This window comes from Dendroctonus ponderosae, unplaced genomic scaffold (assembly GCF_020466585.1).
Source record: "Dendroctonus ponderosae isolate FM_Combo_2020 unplaced genomic scaffold, Dpon_F_20191213v2 Dpon_F_20191213_3, whole genome shotgun sequence".
Taxonomy (NCBI): domain Eukaryota; kingdom Metazoa; phylum Arthropoda; class Insecta; order Coleoptera; family Curculionidae; genus Dendroctonus; species Dendroctonus ponderosae.
In genome coordinates this window covers 781,707-809,489 of record NW_026018508.1, presented here as the reverse complement: position 1 = coordinate 809,489, position 27,783 = coordinate 781,707, and the positions used below count along the sequence as shown (strand labels likewise).

Below are 27,783 nucleotides of genomic sequence, written 5' to 3'. Positions count from 1 at the left end.
TGCAAACAATCGTTTGAGCACAAAAACCGAAAGAAAGGATGCAGAAATGCAAAATTTTTAATTTCCGGACATTTAAATAATGGCGTGTTTAACGGTTTCTGTCTTTTAATCGTTTTTACGATCACGAACACGCACAAACTTACTAGCAGAAATGTGTTGCTTCCATTTCACTTTGAACATTTTTCTCAAAGTTAAATGGACATTTTTGTTTTTTTCAACTGTGAATGTGATATATGTTCAGAGCTTTCAGTGTTTCAGTAATCTTAAGTTCGGAAATATTTTAATTTTTTTAAATTTTAATATTGTTTCAGTTCCAATCTGTGTATAACTAACACTTCTAAGATGACGCAAGTGGTGGGGGTAACCTGTCTGCACAGTTACCCTCTATCAGGTTGAACCTGTCTAGAGTTCAACATTCAGTAGGTGGAAGAGTCCAGACGGTTTATTGCGAGGTGCTTGGGATGGTTTTCTATACAGGGTGAATTTTTTTCGATGACTAGTACAGGGATCTTCGAAACTATAGTAGTTACGAAAAAGGTTAATTAGACAAAAAATTATAGTTTTGAATGTTCTACTCGAAACCAATTTATTTTTCTAAAATTTGACAGCTGTCAACAGATATTTGGGAAAAACTTATTTATGGTAAATTTTTAAATTACTCCTAGTTCCGTCGATATCAATTTGACAGGAAAACGTTAAATAGAAAACTTGTAGGAAATTGAATTCCAAACATAATGGCATAATATATTTCTGCAAAATAACTGTAATTTTTAACATATGACACAAATTTGAGTTTTTTTAAATGGCAACCATACTTGATTATTGCTTTACCGAATAGAGCATATTTTATTACGATTTCTTTAATATATCATATCTTTAGGTTTTTTTCGAAAATAAAGTGTCTACGATCAATTTACACTTTTTCAATTTAGTTGATCGAAGTTAGCCATGGTTTCCATAGTAACAAATAATAACAGTATGCTTCAGTTAATTTTAGATCAGTACAATTTAACTCCAGAAACTTTAATTTTTATTGTAAAACATTTTCAAAAAGTCCTCCATTATTATCAATGCAAACATTGCAACGCTTTAAAAGTGAATAAGTTGGTTTTCTTGCGGAACGACCATCAATATTTTCAACTTTTGCTCTTTGAGGGTGTGTGTCACAGGTCGATCACGAGAATCGCTATCACCAACCCGTACATAGAATTTCCTGCAGTTTAAATAGGATTTTAAAATGGTGTAATATTTTGGTGCCAGCTTTTTTATTTTAAATGGCAAATCTGTGTGCCAGTCTCGATCGAATGCCTGTTGGACATCGAGGAACACACCAGAACAGTACTGTTTTTGATGGAGTGCTTCAAAAATTTTGTGAACTACGCGGTGAATCTTTTCAATTGTTGAGTGTCTTTCTCAAACCAAATTGGTGGTCTGGATAATGTTTTCACCTTAAATTTTGCTCAGAAGAATCCTCTCAAATACCTTGGGTGCTGAGCTGATTGGTGAGTGGAGGAAGTTTGATCTGCTGGTTTTCCTGGCTTCTGGATCATTATAATGAAGTATATCTTCCACTGTGTTGGATAGCAGTTTGTTCTTAATATGGAATTAAATAGCTGGGTGAAATATACCATAGCCTTTTTTTGGAATTAAGCTTCATTATCCGCAGCCCTGCCGTTTGGTATAAATATGTTGCTCAAATGGACAGCTTTTTCTTCGCTTCTTCTGGCCCATCCTGAGTCAGTTCTGATGGGAGGTTGATGCTGTTGGGGGCGTTTCAAATATTTGGTTACTTTCCATAGTTGGTGGATTCTGTAGGTGACAAATTTCGAAGTCTTTTTTAAAAAGTCTCATTGTTTCGTTCCCGCAATAAGCGTTTGAGAGTTTTTCCAAGCTTGTTAAAGACTTTTTTTTTACCATATGGGCAGTGCGTTTCCAGCCATTTTTTTCTCGCTCGTCTTTTCTTTCCTAAAAGTGCCATTATTTCTCTAGAGTAGTGAATACCATTTTAGTTGTTGTGTTTTGTGTTGGAGGGAGTAGCACTGAGTGCAGCTTCATGAAGTAACATAGTTAGCTTTTCGGTTGCCTCATCTATTTCACTTTGGCATTTCAATGCAACTTGCAGATTTATATTAGCATCTACGTATTTCCCATAGAAGTCCCTGTCTGTGTGGACTGCATAATTTCATATGTTGACTTCTGTAGACTACTTTAGAACAGTGAGAGTGACTGGAGAGTGATCAGAACTTAAATACAAACAATATTGAAGGGATATATAATTACTAGAAATACCTTTTGTGATAAAAAAAGTCCAAGAGGTCTGGATTCTTATTGAGATCAGTAAGCAATCAATATACATTTCAGCAGTGATCTTCTTCTGGGAGTGGTAAGTCGAGAGGGCCATCGGGTGTGTTTAGCATTGTAATTACCACCTAATATGTATTCGTGGTCTAGTGTATTTAGGTATCGTTCAAATGCTTCTGTGGTGATGTTGTATCGAGGTGGGCAAAATACTGCTGATATTACTAAAGGTCCGTCCATGTTTATTTATATGCTGGTAGCCTGTAGGTGAGATTTATCTACTTTACCTAGTTCGTGATGTATTATTCCGTTTCTTATAACAATTGGAGTACCACCGTGGGCTGTTCCATATGGGTGTTTGGTGTCGTATATGCTGTATTATTATTGGTTGTAACCATGCATATTGAATTTAAAATTAATTAACGTATTTGAATCAGAAGAACTTGAATGTGTTTGAGCTCGCAGTCTTCTGCATCTGCTTCTTTGCCTTCGGCTAAGCATGTATGGTCTTGCTTAATTTTTTTTTAAATTTTTGTCTCTTGGTTTTTAGACACGAGATTATTTGGCGCAATTGGGGTCTCAGAAAGTTCTAGCTTTTATTAAGGCAAATCGACATTTTTTAAAAAGCCTTCCTGTTCAGACGCTTAGAGTGCAACGTGCCGAGAAAGTGCAAAGAAGCGCAATTATATAAAATCTCTTTTATTATAAAAACTGTATTCCTGAGATAAGAAATTTTCGTTTCCAATCTAATTAAGGAAATTAGTATATTTTACTAAAGCGCTATATTTAATTTATTGAAAGTGAAACGGTCTTGTCCATTTGGTGCGTTCTCTAGTGCAGAAGATTAATCATTTAACATTCCATTCCAATTACGGTGATTAGAAGCGGCAGACCTTTTACGGAATTGCCGGCTTTGTGAAAATCCGCAGAAAAATTACGTACGATTCCTATGGATCGCGTACGAACTGCACGCGTTTATGGGGAAAAAAGGAAAGGAAAAATCTGAAACTGGACTTGGTTGCGTCACACGTGCTGATTTAATTTAATCGACTGTTGTTCGGGTCATTTTTACCGCAGATAATTGCAGCCAGTTGAAGGTTTTTTCGGTATGTGCTAATGCTGTTCTGTTCGGTTTTAATTCCACTTATTGAATTTCATCAGCACCATTACAAGCAGTTTGAAATCATTAATAATTTTGATTGAAATTCGGAGCTTTCGCTGCTAAATGTGCATTTTCACCTGCAAAATACACTAATCCTGCCCTATTAGAAGAGGTCAAGTCTATCAATAATTACACTAGTTGTGGGTTACTGTCGTGACCGTGCGTTGGAGACTCGAAGAGTTGAGTCCTTTTGTAGCGGCGGTCAACGGATTTATTCTATCTGGACGTTTATCTAACTGTTTTTCTATTCAACCGGAAAGTTGCTAAAAGGCTCGGCAATTTTATGCCGGGTCATCTAAAGTAGATGATGAATAATTAATTTTAATGAGATCGGATACATTTGCGTTTAATAGGTTACAATCGCTAAAAATACTGTTAAAACCGTCCCTTTTTTAAAATTGGGGCGTAATATGCGAGATGGTAAAAAACTGGCCAAAATTTTCATCTATTTAATTTATTGAATCATTTCATTTGAGTCCGTTCACTTTCTATGTATTTAGTCAATTTTATTATTTGGCCAAAGTTACATCATTATCGGGTTTTCGGATCGACATTAAGCCGGAACCAGAAGCGCAACCACAAGACTCAGACATGCTAACCGCCAAAATCGCCAATTGAGGAAGGATAATTTGGAAAAAATTGCGATTGCAAACAAGCGTAACATTGTCTGCTCAAGCTTTGTGAGTATCTGAAGAATCCAAAAGCAAAGTCAACTTGCGCAACTACGGCGAAAAAGTCTATCTATCGGTATGTTTGCTGAAAGCGAAAATTAACAATCAATTCCTCTGTGTGGCAATCTATCTATCTATATTTAGAGTTTCGACTCTTTGATGCAGCTATCAGTAGCTTTGTTGAAGTTTGAAATGGATTTATTTTTTTCTGCTTGAGCAGTGTCTTGGCCCACGCCCTCAAGGTTTGGGGAAGTTCAATAGAAGGTTCTTTTCGGGTTTTTGGGGGGTTTTCAGGGGTTAGCGGATTCTGGTTTTTTTGGGACTAGGCAGTACCTGCTACCACTTTTTTGTTGAATGACGCTAGCTTGGGCTTAGCCTCATTTTCCTTTGAGATTGGAGTTAATGGGGCACTTGTCTGTTTCATGTCATCATGTTTGATGGATTGGGAAGGCTCTTCAGTTGTTTGATTAGAAAGTCGATCTGGGCTTTTGCTCGAGAATTATTGACTCTTGAGTTTGGAAGGTAGCTTGAAGAATTCTAAATTCTTCGAGGAATTCGCAGGGTGATGGGGAGGTTGATCTTAAGGGTAAGGCTTTTGATTTACTCGGTGTTTCCTCTCGGGGGATTGAGCGTTTTCTCTTTTCGTTCGATTTTTTCATCTTGCCCGGGGCTTGTTTTGCACAAAATGCAGCACGGGATCCCGCAGCACGGAATCGCTGCTTCTTTGATCACTGACCAATTTTAGGCCGTTCCGCGGAATTTTTAGATGAGGAGGAGACAGTGTCTCTGACAATCCCTTACGAGTCTTGTTTTTATACGAAATATTGAAATATTTACAAAGCTGAAGAGGAATCAATCAGTTCTCAAATTTTATGCTGTTGAAGAATTTTCTTCTTCTTCGGCTTCATACTAGTTTCTTCGGGTATTTATGGAGATCAATTGGAAATTTATCCAAACACTTTCGGTTTGTTCACTTCGACCTTCACATTTACGGTGTTTAGGGCATTTGGAGTAATTTGATTTTGTCGAAAACATCGACCTCCACCCCTCCTCTTATGAAATTTTGGGCAAAAAAAAATTCACATGCGAGTTTTTTGACAGCTTTCCACTTAAGGAGCTTCCCAATTATGCAAATTTACGGTGTTTGGGGCATTTGGAGAAATTTGATTTTGTCGAAAACATCGACCTCCACCCATCCTCTTATGAAATTTTGGGTAAAAAAATAAAAAAAAATTATATTCGAGTTTTTTGACTTGTTTTGATCAAAGGCGGTTTCCAATTAAGTATGTAAATTTACGGTTTCGGGGCGTTCGGAAAGATTAGATTTTTTCGAAAACATCAACTTCCACTATGAAATTTTGGGCAAAAAAATAAAAATTTCATATGCCAGTTTTTTGACTCCTTTCCACCTAAGATCTTACCAATTGTGCAAATTTACGATGTTTGGTTCATTTGGAGAAATTTGATTTTGTCGGAAACATCAACCTCCACCACTTATTAAATTTTGGGAAACAAATAAATATTTCACATTCGAGTTTTTTGACTTCTTTGGATCTAAGGAGGTTTCCAATTAAGTACCTATTTAAATTGACGGTTTTGGGGCCTTCGGAAAGATTAGATTTTTGTGAAAACATCAACCTTAACTTTATGAAATTTTGGGCAAAAAAATAAAAAATTTAGGTATCAGTTTTCTAACTGCGTAAAGGAGCGTCCCAATAATGCTAGTTTATGGTGATTGGAACATTTGGAGAAATTGAATTTTTTCGAAAACATCGAGCTCCACCTCCTCTTATGAAATTTTGGTCAAAAATTTCACTGGTAATTTTTTTGTGCTTATTGGCAGTTGTGGATCAGAATATCTTCTTGACGTTTCTCAAGCACGTGTGGCCGGCATCTTCAGAGCTGCTAAAACCACCTCAAAGCGCGATAGACTTACCAGTTTTAACCAAAGCGTTGAAAATCCAAATCTTTTAAAGTGATTTTTGGTAGCTAAGACTCTAATCGACCAACATTAATGATTTTAAAGCGATTTAATGGATAAAGTGGATTGAACCAATGGAAGTTGGAAGTTATTAGTGTGTAATGGGATTTGTCATTAAATCTTGATGATTTGCCATTAGAGATGTGCACGACTTTAATTTATCGGGTCGGAGTAATCGATTGAAGTGCTGTATTGCGGTTGCCTATTTATTATTAACTTTTATGTACACTTTCCAGGTCGTGATGTTGAACTGAACTTTTCGATTCGAAGTTACAGTTAAACATTTTACAAAAATTTTCGTCGCGAGAACAGAATCAGTTTATAATAATATAAGCTAAAGCGTTTGTCAGATCTTTTAATGCTTTATCTAAAAACTAGTCAACTTTTCCCATTAAAGCGACTGGTTTATTCGCGCTTTTCGCCTTGAAATATGTAAAGTTTCCATGTGAAAAACTAGTCGTTTGTCTATGGAAAAAATGTCGAAATATTAACTTTCAAATGAATCGCATAACGCCGATTGTTTCTGTTTAATTATTGTGGTCGCCAATTAGGCTAAAATTATAAATTAATCCATGGAAAATGTATTTCGTTGTGTCTGTGTATGTTGGTAAGGTCATTCTTTACAGTGTTTTGCTAAGTAAATGAATTATGTAAGGTTCAACTAAAGGTTGAATTTATTGGGATTTAATTGTTTATTCCCTATTTTCATTTCCCAATTTGGAAGAAATCTGAAGCAAAATTTGTCATTGTCTATTGTAAAAATGTAAACCGAAAGTCCAAGACAGAGAACCTTGATGTATAAAGACAAGGTGGTGCCTAGGCAGGAAACGATCGACATGGAATAGATAAATTTTAAATTGAAATATATGGCAAGAAACCAACCCACCGCAGTTGACTAATTTTCATTTCTTGCATTCTTCCATTGCACACACCCAGCTGTTTTGTCGCCTGCGTTCTTGTTACGCGTAATTCTCCGATGTTACCATTTGATAATAATAATATATTTATCCGTAACATGAAAAGCAGTTTTTTTCCTGCCTGACAACGCAAACTGGACAACTGGACTCCTCAAATGCTTACTAATGTCCTACTTTGCAATTTTAATTGTCGTTTCAATCGTTATTAAATTTTTCTAATTCATCTCGGTAAATAATATTTGTCCACTTGATGGCATTTGAATTGCAGATATTCCAAATGGCATGGCATTATTGCGAAGAACGTCGTTTCATTTTTTATTTATGAGAAATTATCAGCTTGTGATCACGTTTTATTGTTCCACTGCGCGCTTGTATAAGAACTGTGTCTACTTGACATACAGTAAGAGGCCCCCTCTTTGCAAAATAACGTGATTTGAGTGCATTTAAACGAAAAAAAAAAAATAGACCGGAACAGCAGACATTGCATAATCAAACAAGTAAAGAGGTGGTTTTTTTGTAAAAGTTCAAATATTCGCATGCATGAGCAGCAGCTAAATATTTTATTACACGTAATGGTCTTGTTGTATCGAAGGTGAAAGCGCAAAATCCATGGCCAAGAGATTCGGAATGCAGCAGCTTTGCCCATGTCTTTCAATCAGTCGCCATCGCGGAAAAGTCACCCAAAAACCCAAAATACATTTTAAATAATTCGATTTCTACTCATGAACAAGTTTTCCCTACAAAGCTGCAGCTGCACCTCAATCTAAGATATGCAAGCAGCAGCAATAATCCATAGTCACTTTCTACATGTTTGAGTAATTAACTATTCTGTTCGGTTAACTGTTTATGTCAACGTTTTGTAACTTTTCAGCATTCGTTTTTTTCAATTGATTCAGGTGTGTGGTCGATGGAAATTTGTGATAATTCGCTCTCACTATGCTAATTCGCAATTGGCTTTGAATAAGAAGGAAAACAAATAAACTGCTGAGCAATTTTTTGCCAAACATTGTCCAAATTGAACGTGAAAAATAACGACGTTGAGAACAAACAGAAAAAACACGATGTACAATAGATTGCACTCTTGATTTCGAGATGTTATGTTGCAATTGCTCTTAAGAAGCCGGTCGCTGCGATTGTATTCTAAGTGGCGAGTGGGATGGTTTATAGGTAGCTTTTAATTCCATGTTACTCAATGATTATTAATTGAAACACTTTTTTTGCCTCGATGCTGGCACTTTTCGAGCGGTGAAGGCGATGTGAGGGTGTTATCTATTAAAACGTAAAGTGAAACTGGGGAGTTTGTCGTGCTTTTAGACGCTCAAAGCGATGACGAGTGATTTACATCTTCAGAGGTGTGTTTCCTTCGGGGGCGACTAAAGTCCTAAAAAATGGAAAAACTCCGACGACCGCAAAAGCACTCTTTTCACAAAGTTAACAAATATAAAACCACTTCTTTCTATTCGTTTCTATTGATGAATAACCCTGTATATGAGAATGAAAAGGAAACGTTCGCAGCCTGATTGCAATGGCGTATTATAAAATTTTTGAACAATTCAGGTAAATGTTGTGGCATGGTGCAATTTTTTAATTGAATATTTTCACAAATTGCTCATTTCCTAAACAACCTACGTAACCGATTTTTCGGGTTTCAGCGAAAGGTTCTTGCAAATGGTTCCGCATTGCTTTCAGCAATTGCAAACAAATTTAGCATTTAGACAAATCATGCTGAGTAAAGAAAGAATAGCGAAAGCTTTGCCATCGGGTTTGAATGTCTTTGACTGGATTTTAGTGTGAAAGGAATTCGGATAATATTGATAAAATCGGCGAAGATCGGTGAATATTCAGCGCTGAAAATCATTACAAGAATTTGAAGAAATCGAACTAATTTGGAGTCAAATTCCAGCCCTCAGTTTGCAATTGAGACAGCGGTCGTTCATGGAATATTTGATTTTGCTGGCGGCCTACTTAAGGCTGGGCGATTTTCATAATTGCATACCGACATTGCTCAACAGATAATCGCTTTTATATGGTACTTAAACAGGATTGATAGAAGCGATTTGTGCCTACTGGAAACCCGCTGTTGTCCTGTAAAAATTACAAGTCTACTGAACCATACCAGGAAAAATTATTCAGATAAAATTCTTTTCACTGCGTTCCTTACTGAGAAATTGCAATTTCAACGCCAAAACCTCAATAGCCAAGAGAACTTTATAATCGCCCAATTACGCACATGTCGTTTAGATAATTATATGGTTCCATATTTTAATTGTACCCGTTTAACTACATTGCGAACAACTGAAACATCCATTAAATTCACGAAAAACTCGAAATCCTTGAGAATTGCCAAATTTAGGTCTGTTGTGGGAACTAAAGCCATCTAATGTACCTATTGACCTTTACCTGAGAGCCACACAATAATTCTTGATTTGATTTAATCAATTACTATACCCAAATCCACAACACCTAAACCGCTAATAATTAGAAAATTCAATGTCGAATCACTAGAAGATGACAGCACAAAACATCTGCATGAAGATTGATTAAACCAGAAAATACTGCAAAGACCAGTGCATATCGAAGAGAGCATAGACCAATGGAAAAGAATAAAAAACAACATACTAGATGCAGCCATGGAAGAAATAGGAAAGCCACAAAAGTAAACATCAATACAATCAACAGAACACCATGGTTTACACCGAAAGTAAAAGAACTAGCTAAACGTAAGAAGAATGCATACGTCAAATATAGGCGAGATCAAACACCTGAAAACTGAAACAACTATCGTAAAGAACGAAACGAGACAAGAATAAGGGACCTAAAAGAAAACTATTAGGAAAAGTTTACAAAAAGAATGGATAGAGACCTATATGGAAGCCAGAGAAAAATATGGAGAATACTGAAAAGAAATAAGATAGAAGTCGATACGAAGCAATAAAATCACGATAGAACAGTGGGAACACACTTTAGGAATCTATACAAGGAAGAGGAAAATAAGGAACAGACAAAAATCGATCATGAAGTAAACAACGAAATAGAATTAACAAATGACACGATAAAAACACCTCAAAATCCCTTAAAAATAGAAGAAGCCTCGGACCAGACTAACCAGATGCTAAAATACGGCGGAAAAAATTTACAAAATGAAATACTGACCTTATTTAAAAAGATCATAGAAGAATTGAAAATACCAAACGAAAGGAAGAACAGTTTAGTAGTATTAGTATTGTGGGGGACCCGATGGGTTCGGCGAGTAAGCCCCATCATCCATCCCCACCTTAACCCTACTGATYTTCGCCACCCAGGCGTCCCGTCTCCCTGAYAAAAGAAASGATTCATCTCCACTCCATTGAAGACAATTCGGTGCGGGAGAGTGTRRAGGCCCCAAGGAGGCGCCTYCTAGTAGACGACCAGCKACGGCAGACTCCTAGTGGTATGTTGTTTCCTYCGCCATACCACAYTATGGACACATGSGGCTRTYACCRWTTCCTAGTAGTTGTAGGTGTCTATTTAGACCACAGTGGTTGGTCATGACCCCAACCAGAGTTCTCAGGGCCCAGCTACTCCTTGACATCAATCATTTGGATGTTRCCTAGGCGCCACTTGGGGTTCCTATCAACTCTTTGGCTTGTCTACACCCTTCTGCCTTTCTCCACATCTCTTAGGTGCCTCTAAGAGCCCAGCCATTTAGAGTGCTTGCTACCAGTCCCTTTCTTAACCCTATGTGAGGTTCAGCAGTTATTGGGCTCTCAGGAGATCTGAGCATTGTCAATGCTGTTCTGCCACTTTGTTCAGGTCATCCCAGCAGTCTTGGATCAGTCTACTGCCCGTCTTAACACATGAGAGCGTCTTGAGGGCGGCCTGGCTGTCGGAGTAGATATCGATCGCTTCCTCGAGTCCTTCTGTAACTTTCCTATCTGTGGCGACCTCGAGGATTGCATATAATTCCGCCTGAAACACTGTTGGCTGTTTCCCTGTTGGTATCTTGTCGGTACACGCCTGCTCCAGACCATCCAGTATTGGGCGTCTGTGAACCGTCGATGGACCAGCATTACACCCCACGTGGRGCGGCCACTGTCCTAGTAGTCCAGCTTTATTTTGTTGGGATTTYYACCTTAAATTTCCTTTCGAACCTAAGTCCGCTGTCAGRTGAGACCTCATTTGCACTTAGGATTGGAAGATTCCGACGCATGGCGGTGAATATTTTTGTATGGAAGGAAGAACAGTATAACAATACTCATTTTTAATGAGAACAAAAGGGCTAAACCACAGACTGCCTTAATGCAGAACAAAAATTAAAGTAGGACACATTGCAACAGAAGATATGCACGTAAATACAGGAATGAGACAGGAAGACTGACTCAGCCCCTTCTGGGGTTTAATGTGATAATGGATGAAATAATTGAAAATCTTCCCAGAACGGCTGGATACAAAATGGGAAGTACAGGATTATGGATTCAACTTTGGCCACCTCTTTTTAACATCTAATTTTAAATATAGAGGAAAATGTTAACAACGAAAATTATAGATATTCACGACTCGTTTTTTTTAAGGTAATACGAATTGATACAGGTTCTCTCAAATTCAAGTGCCAGACCAAACTTAGCTTTTTTTAAATGGAATGCCATACTTTTTATTGCATATTCGAGCTATTCGTAAAATTCTAGGCCTATTCGATAAAAATATACTATATTAATTTTCAAATGTTTTTGATTTAATAATTTTGATTAAACTTGACGAACTCCTCATTAAGGGATGCAGACAATCCAGCCGGACATTTTTGCATAAAATGACCTCTGGACGAGTCAATTATAAAGGGCTTTTGAAAATTTGGACACCGCATTGTAGCCAGATAATGGGGCTATCTGGTCCCGATTCCTCATTAACTTAGTACAATTGACTTTGAGGTATCTCAATGGAAGGTCAAAACCAAAATTTTGTCTTTTTCCCAAAAGTGCCCATGTAAACGAAATTGTCGATCAAAAAATCGGTCAAGACAGCGACTTGAAAATGTTTGTTTTTTATTTCTCTATTGCTTTGAAGACACAAAGACAGCCTGTCAAAGATTGACATTATTCGGTGTTTTTGACATTCAAAAAGCAAAATGAAAATTTCGCTCCCATAAGAGCCTATATAAAGCGAAACGTTGAATTTTATAGCTAACACTCGAAGAGCGCTATTGGCACGTGCTTTAGATCATTATCGATTAGATTAACACTCTAAAAGTTCGAATTTTTCGAAAACAGTGATACTTCACTCTTCGTGGGACGTAATGACGTTATCGGTCTTATACATGAGGATTTTTTTCGAGAATTGTTTTTTTAAGTGTAGTGGATTGCTTTGGATCAGTGAAGACCTATGTCAAAATTTGACGGAAATTTGGCATCGCAAAATAGGGGAAAATTTCGAAAATTTTTTTCCAAAATTTTGCATTATTTAGAAAATCGTTAATTGCTCGCTTATTATCGATCGTGGCAAAAAAGTGAATTCCAAATCAAAATTAATTCCTGGGTTTCAGTCATTTATTGTCTCCATTTATCAGTTAAAATACGTTTCGGTGTTTTCCACCATCATCAGTGTTTACGTGTAGCGTTGTTGCTACTTTAAGCCTTGACGCTACACATAAAAACTGATGATGGTGGAAAACACCGAAACGTATTTTAATTGATAAATAGAGACAATAAATGACTGAAACCCAGGAATTCATTTTGATTTGGAATTGAAACACAGTCAGGAAAGTATGTACAAAAAAAGTGAATACCAACTTTTTTATGGATCTTGAGAGTGCCGATGGATTGGACTGATTAGATTCAGTTCAGGTCTTTTGGTAACCATTGGTTGGATATTTGCAGTTTTTTTTAAACCAGATTTTCTCGAAAACTATCAGAGCTGGAAAGTTGGGAAAAACCCCGATTGATCGAGTTCGATGAGCCCGAGATTTTATAAAGAATATCGAAGTGCCGACAGCAAACTTCGTTTTCGAGAAAAAAAGTACGATAACGAAACAATCACAAGGGCTTAAACCCACCAAAATTGTTGGCAAAATTTTTAAAAAAATTATTTTCGAATTATTCCTTGACAGGTGGTTAGATATGGAAAATATACATGACAAGTCAATGTTGGTTGGTTCAAAAAAAATCTCGTATGTGAGCTACAGTGGGAAGACGAAAAAGTTTTTGCAGGCCCTTATGGAAGGGGAATTTACAAAAATTGTCAAATGACATTAGAATTGGTTGAAATTGACACCAATTAGTATTGAGACAAATACGAATCAACTCCATGTCAAATCGATTCGGTAAAGTGGAAGACAAAAAATTCCATTTAACTCCATGTAATCGGTAAATTGTAGTACTCATTAACTGAAATGCTTCCCAAAAATTCAGGAAATGAGGATGAATGGATTCTAGTTAGACCGAAACATAGCGAATATATGCGGTTAATAATTTTTGAATGCTATAATGAGAAAGTATAAGTTTCCGATTTTAGCCAGATCAATGACTCAATTATAAAAAATATTCAAAAATTCAACGAATAATTTGATTGAGCTGGCGATCACATAGGTCGGTAGAGGGGTTACGAAGCTTTAAAATTCAATGAAACCGATTGCAAGAGCATAAACAGTCGACCTTAAAAATCCGAGTTAAATTTGGAAACCGATTTTGAGTATCAAAAATTAAGGTTAAGCTTGGCATTGGATATTTTCAAATATATTAAAAATACAAATTAGCCCGAATATGCAATAAAAAGAACGGCATTCCATTTAAAAAAGGTAAGTTTGGTATATCGCTTCAATTTGAGACACCCTGTATCTATTGGTACTATCTTAAAATAAATCAGAAGTTTATATCTACAACTTTTGTATGTAACATTTTGTTCTAAATTTCCGATTAGATGTTAAAACGGGGTGGATAAAGTTCAATCAATAACCCTGTACTTTCTTCCATGCTGTATGCTACGCTGACGAGGCGGCTCTTATTGCAGATTCCTAAGACAAGCTCCAAAGATTACTCAATTCTTTCAACACCAAATCAAAAGAACTAAATATGCTCATCAACACTGAGAAGACTGAGAAGACTGAATGTTTAGTAATATCAATGAAACGGATAAGCTGCAAGCTGCAAATCGACTCCCAGATCGTCTAATAAGGAAACTATTTCAAATATTGGGGAGCAGATAACAAATACCTACATACGGAAAGCAAAGTAAAGATATATAAAACGGCAGTAAAACGTATAATAACATAGATACAAGCAGCAGAAACAAGACCAGATACAAGCAGAACACTACAAATGATGAGAACAGTTGAAATGAAGACCTTAAGGAGCATACAAGGCAAAACTCTATACGATAGGGTACGTGAGGACATCAGAATGCAATGCGGTATACTGGACATAGGAAGATGAGTGATACAGAGAAAAACAGACTCGTCAAAAACGCAAAAATTAACAATTCAGTAGGAAGGAGACCACACGGAAGAGCGCCCAAGCGCTGGGATGAATGGAGAATGCTGGACCTCATCCTCCGGGAAGGACGTGTTGGCAATGAACAGACAAAATCCTACTATATACAGGGTGGCCATTTTCTGAATATTTGTATGGGTAACTTCTACATTTTTAAGATAGAAAATCCGTTAAATGGCGAAATTGGGCAGAAATCGATTGCCTATTCATTACCGTTTTCAAAATTTAGGTACCCGACTTGGTTCCTGAAATATCCCGAAAATACAAGAAATCAACACTTTCTTAATTATCATTTATTACGTAAACTGCTTAACATAGAAAAAAAGTTAACACTTTTTGCGTATGAATCCAATAAACTAGTACTCGTTATCATAGTCAACTTGATTTACGAGATAAAAAATAAACTTATGGTTTTTTAGATGGTAATCATAGTTGGCTCTGGGCCTTTTAAAATACTTATTTTTTTCTGAATTTAACGATATAACTGTTTGTATGTTTTTCTCCTTTTGTTGGCGTAAAACTTCAAAAGAAGATAAAAAATGTGTAGTAGGCTATGGAAACAAGAACTATATTATCAGCACAAAACAATAATGAATCGTTTAAATTTTGCATCGGCATTTTTTGGCATCTTCACATTCAGCTCGTGAGTTGTGTGAAGATGCACTATCACGTTGAAAATATGCCAATTTTCGATACGATGCGAACGGAAAACTATTCAACATGTCTTCAAGTTCATTTGGTAAAAAGTGTAAATATCTTTCCGTATTTAAATTGTGATTATAAAATAATGGACCAATAATTTTATCACTAAAAATGCCTCACCACATTCACAAAAAAAACACGTTGATATCGCCTATTTTCAATTAGATGATGATTTTCATTAGCCCAGTAAACATGATTGTGTCTGTTAATTATTTCATGTTTGTTTTGTGCTTTGTGTGATAATATAGTTCTTGTTTCCATAGCCCACTACACATTTTTTATCTTTTTTTGAAGTTTTACGCCAACAAAAGGAGAAAAACTTACAAACAGTTATATCTTTAAATTCAGAAAAAAATAAAGATTTTAAAAGTCCCACAGCCAACTATGATTACCATTTAAAAAAACATACGTTTATTTTTCATCTCGTAAATCAAGTTGACTATGACAACGAGTGCTAGTTTATTGAATTCAACGCAAAATGTTCTACCAAAGACAATTGTAACTTTTTTTCTATTTTAAGCAGTTTACGAATTATATGATAATTAAAAAAGTGTTGATTTCTTGTCTTTTCAGGATATTCCAGGAACCAAGTCGGGTACCTAAATTTTGAAAACGGTAATGAATAGGCAATCGAATTCTGCCCAATTTTGCCCATTTAACGGATTCTCTATCTTTAAAAATGTAGAAGTTACCCATACAAAGGTTCAGAAAATGGCTACCCTGTATATCCATATTAGAAAGAAAAATACTTACTAAACGCACAAACTCCTGGAACCGGAATAAAGGCATATTCCGGTTTAAGAAAATAAGTTTCTGAGTTGAAGAAACAATCTGGCGAAGAACGCACAGTCTTTATCACAAGCAATTTCAAGTTTCTGGTGTATTAACTTCTCTTCATCAATCTGGGCCCTGATGACCCTTCGTTGCCAAACTTTTGGAATTTGGACACCCTGTATAACGTACATCAATGTTAGCTGAACTTTACTGCCATTTAATTTGTAAAAAGGTTATTTGTTAATGCGAACTCATCAACATCTGAATACTTGAGCCAGCCATTATCTTTACATAAATATGCCGGACATATTCTATGTTTGTGGTTCCAACAGGTTGCTTTTCACATATTTAGCAAATAGATGCTTTGCATTGTGTATAAACTAAATTAGCTTTATGTATGCGTTTCAATGGCACCAAAGAGCAAAACACCATAACTTTCGATCTAAAGGTTAGTAGGCGTATTGTCGCAATCGCTATGTTCGCAATATGCATATCCAACAATTATGTATGCTGTATGCAGATACTTTGTTCTTAGGCAAACTTAGAAAAAACCGTTAATAGGAGTGCGCAATTCAGCAGGTTTTTATGAACAATCAAACGGTAAAATGTTTAAGAAAAAAAGCGATTGTGGAGGAAAACTGTTTAAGCTACTGTTTGACGAAATGAATCACTGAAACATTAATGTGTAATTAGTTCCTTTTTGAATCATGTTTCGAATTGGAAAACCCCCAACAGCCATTTGTATGCTTGAAGCCTAGCAATAACGACACGAGTTTTTACGTCCTTGCACAGTGCATTTTTATATGATATTTATTAGAGGATTTTTCCTACTGGTTTGCACTCCATGACTCAGGCAAAGCTGCTTATAGTAACACTGGGTTTGTGCAAAAATCAAAATCGAACGCGGTTCGTGATTGAACGAAAGAGCGTTGGTGACTATTGCTAGAACCGTTGTAAAATATCCAATGACGTGTCGAATAAATAACAAAAAAGAAATAATGTTTATGAATGGAGTCTGTACAAGCGGTTGAAGGACGTCCGCTCGCATATACCACTTTCCATATTGAGCTTTTGCCATACGGTTTCGTATTGAAATATGCAGGAAAAAGGCGCTTAAAACAACGAAGAATGGGCGTAAGAATAATTTCATAGCTAAGAACAGTCGGGTTTTTATTAGACGAGGATTAACGTTTGTTCATACAACAATAATGGATGTCTTTTAAGTTTAAAATTTTTAATTTAATTTAAATCAATCACAGCTTTTTCTTGAGGCGTTGTGCAATGCATATAGTGTTGAAAAACAACAATAAATAATAATAATACAGCTTGCATTAAGCTATTCGATTTCCTCACTATTCGAAAGCGTAAAACTCAGTCGACCTCAACTAGGAACGCTTAAGGTCGCAAGTTATAGACTAAATAAGAAAAAACTCCCACAATCTCAGTATATCTGGGTGTGTGTCTGGTCGACAAATTACAAAGCGGAAGTGATTTTTCCATGCAATAAACAAGAAAGACTAGTGAGGTCGTAATTAAGCTGCTGAACCTGCCTTGTTGAGAAAACTATGGTTTAATGAAGCTAAAAGTGCAAAAAATCGCAGTCAGATTTTAGGTCCAATTTTCCATAATTAATAACCATGACTCAGGTTTTTTTCCCGAAACCACTTGGTCATATTGATAGAATATTTTTTCGTTGGTTCAACAGCTTTATCCTTAAGTTTCAATGACAAAGCCGCTGAAAACGTGTTGTCCTTCCGTACCCTCTCTAATGGTTCCTTTATTTGAAAACTGGTTCTTATAAGCGATTTCCGCTGGAAGATTGTGAACGAAGATCAACCATTCATTAGACTCGAATATGACTAAAACATTCAGCCGAAATTGTAGACGAAGAGCTTTTAATAGATTTCTGAGTAAATTATAGCCTTGGGTAATTAATGTTTGCAAAGGTTTTTGAGACATGAACAGGAAAACAGTCAAAGCAAAAAACGCGAATATTCATGAAATTCTTCAGGAAGCAATTACAACCTACATCCATATAGATCAATTATTGCCTAGTAATGAAGCATCAATATGAATATCTTCGCGCTAATAATAAATCAAACGGTAATGTAACGTAATTATTATTAATAATAACAACTCAAATGGAACATGCAGTTAAATGGCAGTAGTTCAAGGCAGGTAAGGATGTGGGAATTATCATTTAAAAATGTGTTTTTTTTTTGCTTTTGAATACTTTGCAATCTTCCTGGGTTTGGAGGCTGTTGTTCGCATAAAAAATCCAACGCAATTCACACTGAAGCGGCAGTTTACATTAATGGAAAAAAAACAGTATATAACGGCCGCTAATTGGAACCAACGTCAGGTTGTATGAGAAAGCGGTCAACAACGCGTACCCGAAAAAAAGAAGCAGCACAATCAATAATAATAATCTTCACCGTCGGTTTTATTTGCCCAATCAATAAGCGAGCTTGGATGGTGCCATTTTTATTCGAAATCACCAAGCGATGCTTACCTGTGGTGTTAATAAATCTCGTGGCTTTCTGTTTGAACTAGAAACCAGATTTATCCATTACCAATGCTGGGTTTCTTCGATCAATTCGGTGCAATCTGAAACCGAAAAACGGTGCATAAATATTGATGCTAAAAACCAGACTATTTTTTGATTTTTTCGGATGGAAAACGGAACAACCGGGGTTTTGGGGCACGTGCCATAACAATGCCTTTACCACCTGCTTGAAACTCAATTACAAAAACAATCAATCCGAAACAATCTAAGCAATCTTTTCCTTCACACTCTTCCACCGCTTAAATACCATACTTCACATCTATTTGCATAGTGACTATTGTCCGAAGAAGTCCGTGTTCACTCATTGTGACTCAAACAGGCGCAGCTTTTTAACGATCGAAAAAGAAAAAACATCGACCGGACGTCCAGTGTTTAAGCTACAATTTACTGGGCAAATATGCGGGCAAAAGCCACGTTTGCGATGGGTTTCCTAATATTTATATGGTTTCTTGAATTACAGGATGAACTGATTTTTCTGTACATTTTTGGTCAGTAGATGGCATTTTTGGGAAAAATTCAAATCGCGTTGAAAAGTTTAAACAATGCATGATTTTTCCAAAAAAGTAATAGGAAGCAACGAATTTGTTAAAAAACACGGTAGAAGCTTCAGATTATACCTTATCGGTCAATGCTAAGTGGTTTTTCGCGCTTTTAATATTTAACCGACAACTTTCAAACACTTTAATGGGTAGATTGGGAATCTTCTTAGCTCGCAAACAATCCCTTGAACTGGAAAAACATACGAATGTAAAGTTTTGATTTTTGACTGAAAATTTCCTACCGGTAGAGGTAAATTTTTTGAAAAAATAGTTAATATCTATAAATGCATTGAATTCCACAAGGAAGACACATTTTTCAAGGAAGTGAGAAATGCAATGGACGGGTTGAAAAACACGCTAACGTGTCAGATTCAAAAACCTACATTTTCAGCCTTTTTTGAACAGTTTTCCAGCTTTCGAAATCTTTAATTGACGATGTTTTACTTATAATCGACTAGAATACTTTTTATGTGTACAATGGGGAACATGCATGTGAATGTGATTTCTGACCGAAAATTTCCAAACCGGCGAGGTCGATTTCTTGAAAAAATATAAATTCTCTCGAAATGCATTCAATTCCACATCATTTTAATCTTACCGAAGCGGAAAACCGTGCGTTAACGAACTTTGTCCGTCAGTATTTTGCTTATTCCAGACTAAACCTTTTATACCGGCATACCGGCAATGTGAAATTTTTATTATTAAGGATGGAGGTAGATTTTTGAAAAATATTAACTATCTCAAAATGCCCTGAATTCCATTTTATTTTCATCTAAAGGAAGCGAGAAATGCAACGAGCTAATTGAAAAATAAACTATAAGTTTAAGATTCGCAAAAATCGACATGTTTACACACTTGAAATATGCATATTGGGGAGTTTCTTGTGTCGAATGCAATCGATTGAGCGCAAAAAGCACGAATGCGAAATATTTATTTTTGAACCAAAATATCATAAGGACGGGAGTCAAAAAATTTCAATTATCTCAAAATACCCCAACTTCTACATCATTTTCACCTCAAGCAAGTGAGAAATGCAATGGACTGATTGAAAAACACTTCAGGTTCAAAAAACTTACATTTTACGCCGTTTTGAACGGTGTTTCACCATTCAAAATTTTTAATTGCAGATGTTTTACTATTAATCGACTAGAATACTTTTTATGTGTACATTGGGTGGTTTCTTAGGTCGCAAACAATCTATTGAAGTCGAAAAACATGTATGTAAAATTTTGATTCTTGACCGAAAATTTCCTAAGCCGAGAAGTCGATTTTTTCTTAAATATAAATTATCTCAAAATGCCTTGAATTCCACATCATTTTAATCTTGCCGAAGCGGAAAATGCAACGAGCTCGTTGAAAATCACGCTAGAAACTTCAGATAAAAAAAACGAAATTTTGGCATTTTTTGAACGGTCTCTGTGCGTTAACGAACGTTAACTGACGATATTTTCCTTATTATGGACTAAAAGAATTTATTTGTGCATATTGGCGAGTTTCTTACGGCGAATGCAATCGCTTGAGCCCAAAAAGCGCGAATGTGAAACTTATTTTTGACTGAATATTTCCTAAGGGTGGAGGTAGATTTGTGAAAAATATCAGCTATCTCAAAATGCCTCGAAGTGCACTTTATTTTCATCTCAAAGAAGCGAGAAATGCAATGAACTAGTTAAACAATACACTGGAATTCAGATTCGCAAAAATCAATATTTTTGCCCATTTTGAAAAAGTTTTTGAGCGTTTACAAACTCAGCCGACGATATTTTTCTTATTATACGCTAAAAGACTTCAAATATGCATATTGGGGAGTTTCTTACGTCGAATGCATTCGATTGAGTGCAAAAAATACGCATGTGAAATTTTTCTTTTTGAATTCAAATTTAATAATGGCGGAGTAAAAAAATTTCAATTCTTTCAAAATGCCAGCTAGACAAGCTAGACCATTTATATTTAAGCATTTTTTCAGCATTCAAAATATTTAATCGACGATGTTTTACTTATAATCGACTAGAATACTTTATATGTGCATATTAGACGTGCCGTGCGTTTCTTATACCGAAAGCATTCCATTGCGCCCGATAAAACTGCATGTAAAATTTTCATTTTTGCCCGAAAATTTCATTAGGGTTGGAGGCCGATTTTTTGAAGCAATGTCAATTCACTTAAAACTTTTCGAAGTCATTTTTATTCCACTTCGGGAAATGTAACGAACTCATTGGAAAATCCGCTAAAAGCTTGCAATCCATATTTTTGGTCTTTTTTAATCGGTTTTGGGACATTTACGATCTTTAACCGACGATATTTTCCTTATCATAGACTCAAACATTTTAGATATGCATATTGGGGAGCTTCCTAGGTAGATCGCAAGCCATCTACCAAACTCGAAAAACACGCATGTGAAATTTTTGAATTTTTATCGAAAATTTCTTAAGAGATTAAAGCCAATTAAAAAAAAAGTAGTTTCTTAAATGCCTCAAATTTCTATATCCAGTTTATCACAAAGAAGCGAGGAATGCAACCAGCTCTTAAAAAACGCTTCGAGATCCGAGAAATCGAACATTTCCACTTTTGAGCCATTTTTGAGCGCCTTCGATCGAGCACGATCTCTCACTTATACCCGTATTACATACTCTATCACTTGCATATTGAGAGCGAAAAGATGCCGTCGAGCTGAAAACCCCAAATGTGAAAGTGCGATTTTTGATGGAAAAGTTATCCCTTCGGTCTCATTTCCATTTTCTTTGTCGCTCAGTTAAATAACCTACAATTAGTGAAAATCGGTAATTGTAAAACAGGCTTTACATTTTAAGCAGTTTGTTGTAATCTTTAATGATGATAATTATTTACTTTGGCCGTAAACGTACGAACATAAATCCTTGTACGCTAATCTGGAATTATTTCAGCTCTAATCGGGCAACTTGCGTGAAGCTTTCTAATGGCTCGGAACCGACTAGCTAAAAGAAAATGTTGTTGCTCGGTGCTCTTATCTAGAAGGTCCAGCCCAAGAGAAGAACCACACGCATACAATTAAAAATTTTTCGGCAATGAGTCATTAGCAGAAATAGACTGAAATTGAATGAACCGCCTTTGACTGACCCTGACATTGCTGCAGCGACATTGTGAGTTTTTCGAACAGGATGCGGAACCTGCGAACCGAAAAACGCCGCTTAAATAATCGCAAAGACTTCATTCCTTTCTTTGCGTAACTTTAATTAATTCAGCTGCTAGACCTGCAAATTCATATTATCCGTATCAAAAGAAAGTGAATTATATGGAACCAGCAAAATTGGTTATGAGGTAATTTTTGGCCTGGTTTAAGCATTAAGGTTTTTAGTGGCTTGATCGAAAAACTCCGAAAAAAGTTGAGCCTGATCCTTGGCAAAGAAAGTTGACGTTAGTTAAAGCAGGATTTGTTGGCATTTGCTTCCAATGTCCGTAACTTCTAAAATATGGCGAACCATTTTAGCGCATATAAAAGATAAATTAGTGTTAATTTTCCGAAAAATTTGAGTAAATTTCTGAAAACTTTTTCAGAGAGCTTCTAGAGGTAAAGCGGTCGCTTCAACGCTGCTTGAGCCCTTGCTTAGGGAGGTCGTAATGTCGCAAATAAGGTGACAAGTCACTTCAAAGTTTTATAGAATATAGAAGATCTTTGAATGGGAAGCACTTGACTCACATCCTCGATTGTTGTGACTTTTCACAAATATCCAGTTATCGACGCAAATTGATGGTTTCCACACATCTACAATTGCTTCTCTTTCCAACATTCGTAACTTTCCAAATAGGACGCAAAATCATTTACAAGTTTCACAGCATATAGAGCATTATGAATGTTAGAGCCATGAAAACTTCAATAACAATTATTCAGTCCAGCAGCACTAAACTTTCCACACATTTTCAAGCCTTGTAACTTCTCGTTCAAACTGGCGTATTCTAAATAAATTTATTTTTCGAAATCGATGTTTATCAAATCCACTTAAAGAATATTTCAGTCAATTCTACGGCAACCTAGAATTGGGCGAATGCTTTGCTTGATATGAAAGTAGCAGATTGCGGAGATGATCAAATTAACATTCAAGCCTATTGGAAATTAGTGGCAAACTTTAATTAGCGCTTGTGAATTCTAAGTAGTTAAGTGATTTGTTCAACTAATAATCGCCAGACTTTGCAGCCACTTTCTTCTCCAACATTCGTCCACTTGGAGCAATAATGTGGTAACGTACACTATCGATTTCACACTTTAAGACGCTTTTTTTTAAATAAACATTCTTGGACGTGAGCATACGACTAATTGCATAAAGACTTATATTGATTAGGAAATGGCCATTTTGAGTAATATTGGCGCGCTTACTTTTTCTCGGTGACTTTCACAGATTATTAGCTCGAGTGAATTGGCAAATCGCTTTTGTTTTTCACATCTGTGCTCGAATTAATGCAGGAAGGATTTCAGTGTCTTATTTTATCATTAGTGCACCAGTAGAAATTCGAATTAAATTCAACTCGTGAAGGGAATGAAGAATTATTCAATTATTTTTTGCGTTAATTTCCATTATAACTTGCCTGCTATCAACCAAATCACCAATTAGAGATATTCATCTGAAATATCGATTTTTACCCTTTATATGCTGGCTGATTAATGCTCATTTCAGGCAACGCTGCTAATTAAAATTATTACTCATATTTCGATCAGAGATCGAAGATATCGATTGGTTATTGCTCAAAGTAGCCTTGAGTGCGGAATGGCCTTATTGGGGTTTTAACACTGCAAAGCTTTATTGACTGGTAAGGTTAGCAAGTGAAAAAAAGGAAATTTTTATAAATTCACCTAACAATAGACTGTGGTTATCTAGGAAATTGCTAAAAACCATTGATTTTTTGTCGAGAAGTGATAAATGTGATGAATGCCAGGCATTGTTCTACTGCAATTGTTCTAAGATAATTGTTAAGTAAGCGTCTAAGTGAGTAATTAGAGGGAGTGATAAAGTCGTTAAATACCAAATTTACGTAAAAATCTAGAAACTTGCAAAAGCCGTAAATTAAAAAAAAAATTAAATTTTCATACTTTCAAAAAATATCACCAAAAAACTACTTCAAAAACACTTTGAGTTTGGCAGTTTCTCCAATTTTCGCATTGTTTTCTGTTAATTCTAATTACACCACTCATAAAAACTCATAGAACAATTTTATCAGCAACAATATCAAAATTAAAAAAAAAATGAAAAAACTAACCAGCAAATCAGCCGACAAAAGCCCTAATCCAAATGGTAATAAAATCCACAATTCCAGTCAATTTCGCGGCCAATAAGCACAAAGCACTGAAAAAGCACACAAAGTCGGTTTCAGTTTTTTTTCTAACGATCGATTCGCCACTTGTCTGTATTCACTAGCGGACTGAACGAACCACAGGTAACCCGGGTTCACCTGTTCGAATATGAGGTGGGGCGTGCTGAAGAGAATACCATTTTACCTACCCAGCATACTCAATGTGTGCACCATGGACCGTGTTGATGGTGAGCCGAGTTTTCGACTTTCCTTGGTTTTTTTTTTGAGCAACAAACCTTTTTCCCTTCAAATTTACTTTGAATCGTTGGCAGACTAATGTAGGGAGAACTGTTTGCTTTGTTGCATTTTCATTGTCGATAAACAGACATTTTCTTCGTTTGGATCTTTTCCAGAGGGGTTTGATGGTTTTGAATAACCGGGAATTTTTCGACTTTCCCTCTTTTGAAGAATAACATCCTTCGTCTTCTACACCGCTGAATAAAATCATCCACCGAAAGGTTTTCCATTCAAAATTTCAGGATTTTGGCGCATTAAACGGGCAACTTATAATTGCTAATTTAAAAAATGTCCGTATTTCGCCCAGGATGAAAAGGTGATTAATCTTAAATAAAACTAACCATTACTGGAAAGCGAACGAATGTTCATCATTAGCTCGATGTTGACCTCAAGTACCATTTTTTCCATTGGGTTTTTTTTCTAATTAGCACTTCATCGATTATACCGTTTCAAGCCGAATTAAGAAATTGCGATGTTTTCTAGCTGAGAATTTTCAAAACTTTTCCGCGTTGGTATTTTCCGTGCAGACACCTTCGCATCATGCAAATGACCGCATATTATCAAGTGATAAATGCACTTTCACTTTTTCCCATTGCATCGGCAACTATTGATACCAGAAGAGTGACATTTTTCATTTTCATGCGCTGATCGTTTCGTGTCAAGCCACCATTGAGATCGGGCGAAGAGGAAAAAACAAACGCAACAAATTACCATCATCTAGTAGAAAATGGTTTATTCAATCTCCCATCTGGTGTTATTAAACGAAGAGTGCAAGAACACGCTTACCACTGCATGCTTCCTTGCGTTCCACATCTATTATACAATTACTCTTCCTTTCCTGAATGTAATCCTTTATGGTCTGTTGGTTTTCGGATTCTGGTACCTAATGGAGCAAATTAGATAAGAAAAAAATTACTCAAAATTGAACTTTATAAGCTGGCTAATGTGGTCATCACCCTGCACAATTTGGACTAATCGTGTAAGCAACGCAAATGTTGTATTAACCATTTCACATTACTTGCTGTTTCTGGTGCCTACTTGTGGGTAAATTGAAACTAAATTACCATTAACTTGTTAAATCAATGTTGAATTTTAATTTGACCAGCAGAACTAAATAAACTTCAATTAAACATTACTTAAAGTACAATTAGAAATTTATCAGCATAATATAATGTAAAGTGTACTTGCCTGAAATTACAAGATAACATTACATGGGAGTCTCTCAAGCGATCGGATGATTAATGAACTCTTCGACATTTCAATTGCGTTCAAAAGTCCACATACATCCATGACTTTGATGATGATCGTTGCATAATGTTCAAATGGCATTTAATGAAGTGCAGGCACTTCCTCAATTGAATAAAAATTCGTGTGGTTTCTTCGCTTTTATATGGAAATTGATCAATGTTGAATCACCTTGTAGTAAACTACTTAAAATAATGTCATCGAAGTTTTTAAATATTAGCATTCCTCTGGGTGATGTGTATGAATCTAGCGTGACGCTTGCGTGTGAAAATATTTGATTGATCAAAATGTTTTGCAATTGTTTCGCTAAACCTGGTTGAGAAAGCGCGAATATGTGAGAATTTTTTAAATAAATTGGCGTCTCAATTATTGCCATCAGCTGTTCTGAGATTCAAAGGCACTTTCATGTGCAAAACCGCCGACTTTTGGAAAACTCATTTGAGAACTGCAAGCGCTGTGTTTTCTTGTAACATGCACCACACATGGGAAGGTATTGAGATCTTTTGCGCATATTTTCCATCATCTCAAACTTCCGAAGGAACTTACCGATTCTTCATATTTTTAGCAACTACAATATTTTCGGTTAAATGTCGGAAATGCTTTTAAAAAAACTTCCATTCAAAATAGTAGTTTTCGATACAAGGGCGAAGAAGTGTTCCGATCGACGACGGCGTTTGACCGTCAGGAGTCCGAGAGTCAGGAGTTCGAAAAACGGATTTTCGCCCTCGTGTCGAACAATATTTTTTATTCAAATAAATGACATAACACGAATCATAAGTTATAATAAATAAAAGTAGCCAAAAATAAAAGACGTCAACTTCATATTTAAAATTTGATGTCAATGCCATTTTTGAAATTGTCATGTTTTGGCGTTTGTTATTTAAAAAAAGCGTACTTTTGTAAGCAAATAAAAGTGAAACAGTGAGTTGAAAATGCAAGTGTTTCTTTCAAGGCTCCAGTGTTTGTATAAGTTGCATATTTTGCATGAAATAAAAATGATTTTTTATTCGAATGAATCTAAAACTGCCATTTTTCGATCAGAAGCGATGATGCAGTTTTCTTTACTGTTCATTTGTTTTACTTTTACTCACGGATTTTTATGCACATGTGCGCAAAAGTAAATGTGACAAATTGAATCTGTCAATGTCATTATATTTTTTGAAGTATTTTTATTAAAAAGTAACCGATATTCTGTTTTAATTAATTACGTAGGTTTATTGAAAACTGTTAATTATAATTTAAAGTTTACTTACAATTTCTAAATTATAACTTTGTTACAAGTTGAGCCTCAAAGTCGTTCAAATGGTCTATTTTTCTGCGCTCGCCGATGTTGCCACAAGCAAAACACGATTTTTTTAAAGATCGCAAATTTTATGCAAAATATGCACCTTATAAATACATACCCTTGAACCTTGAAAGCAGCACTTGAATTTTCAACATTGTATATGCTTACAAAAGTACGCTTTTGTAAAATTACAAACGTCAAAACGTGACTATTTAAAAAATGGCATTGACATTGACAAATGTTAAATATTCCGTTGACGGCTTTATTTTTGGCTATTTTTATTTATTATAACTTATAATTCGTGTTATGTTTTTCATTCGAATAAAAAATGTTGCTCGATACGAGGGCGAAATCCGTTTTTCGAACTCCTGACGGATTGACACCCACGACTATCGTCTGGGGTCGTCCAACACTTCTTTTTGTTTCCCTAGATCGTCATTGGAGGATGACCAGGTCCACTTGACATCGACCCTCGCCACATGTCCAACCCATCTTCACTTATTCCGTGCCACTATTTCCATGACTCATGAGATTCCCGTCCTTCTCCTGATCTCATCGTTCCTTATTCTGTCCCTAAGGCCTAGTATCCAGAATTGAACGTTTGATGGCTCTCTGACACACTCTCAGGCG

The 27,783-nt window shown here is 35.9% G+C and overlaps 1 protein-coding gene and 1 long non-coding RNA gene across 4 annotated transcripts in view; both read right to left on the bottom strand.

Annotated features, from left to right (window-relative positions):
* Window positions 1-24,484, bottom strand: part of LOC109542527 — a 48,093-nt gene extending 23,609 nt beyond the window's left edge. For all 3 annotated transcript variants that reach the window (XM_048665206.1, XM_019911781.2, XM_048665207.1), the window contains exons 1-2: window positions 24,294-24,484; window positions 18,475-18,569 (exon numbers count right to left, since the gene is read on the bottom strand). The gene's annotated coding sequence lies outside the window, so the exon portion shown is untranslated. The remainder of the gene's footprint in view (window positions 1-18,474; window positions 18,570-24,293) is intronic.
* An 855-nt stretch (window positions 24,485-25,339) lies between these two features.
* On the bottom strand, window positions 25,340-25,797 carry LOC125503876. Its single transcript, XR_007281129.1, has 2 exons — window positions 25,580-25,797; window positions 25,340-25,506 (listed from the first exon to the last, which is right to left on the bottom strand). It is a non-coding gene; the product is annotated as an uncharacterized LOC125503876 (long non-coding RNA).
* Window positions 25,798-27,783: the final 1,986 nt, after the last annotated feature.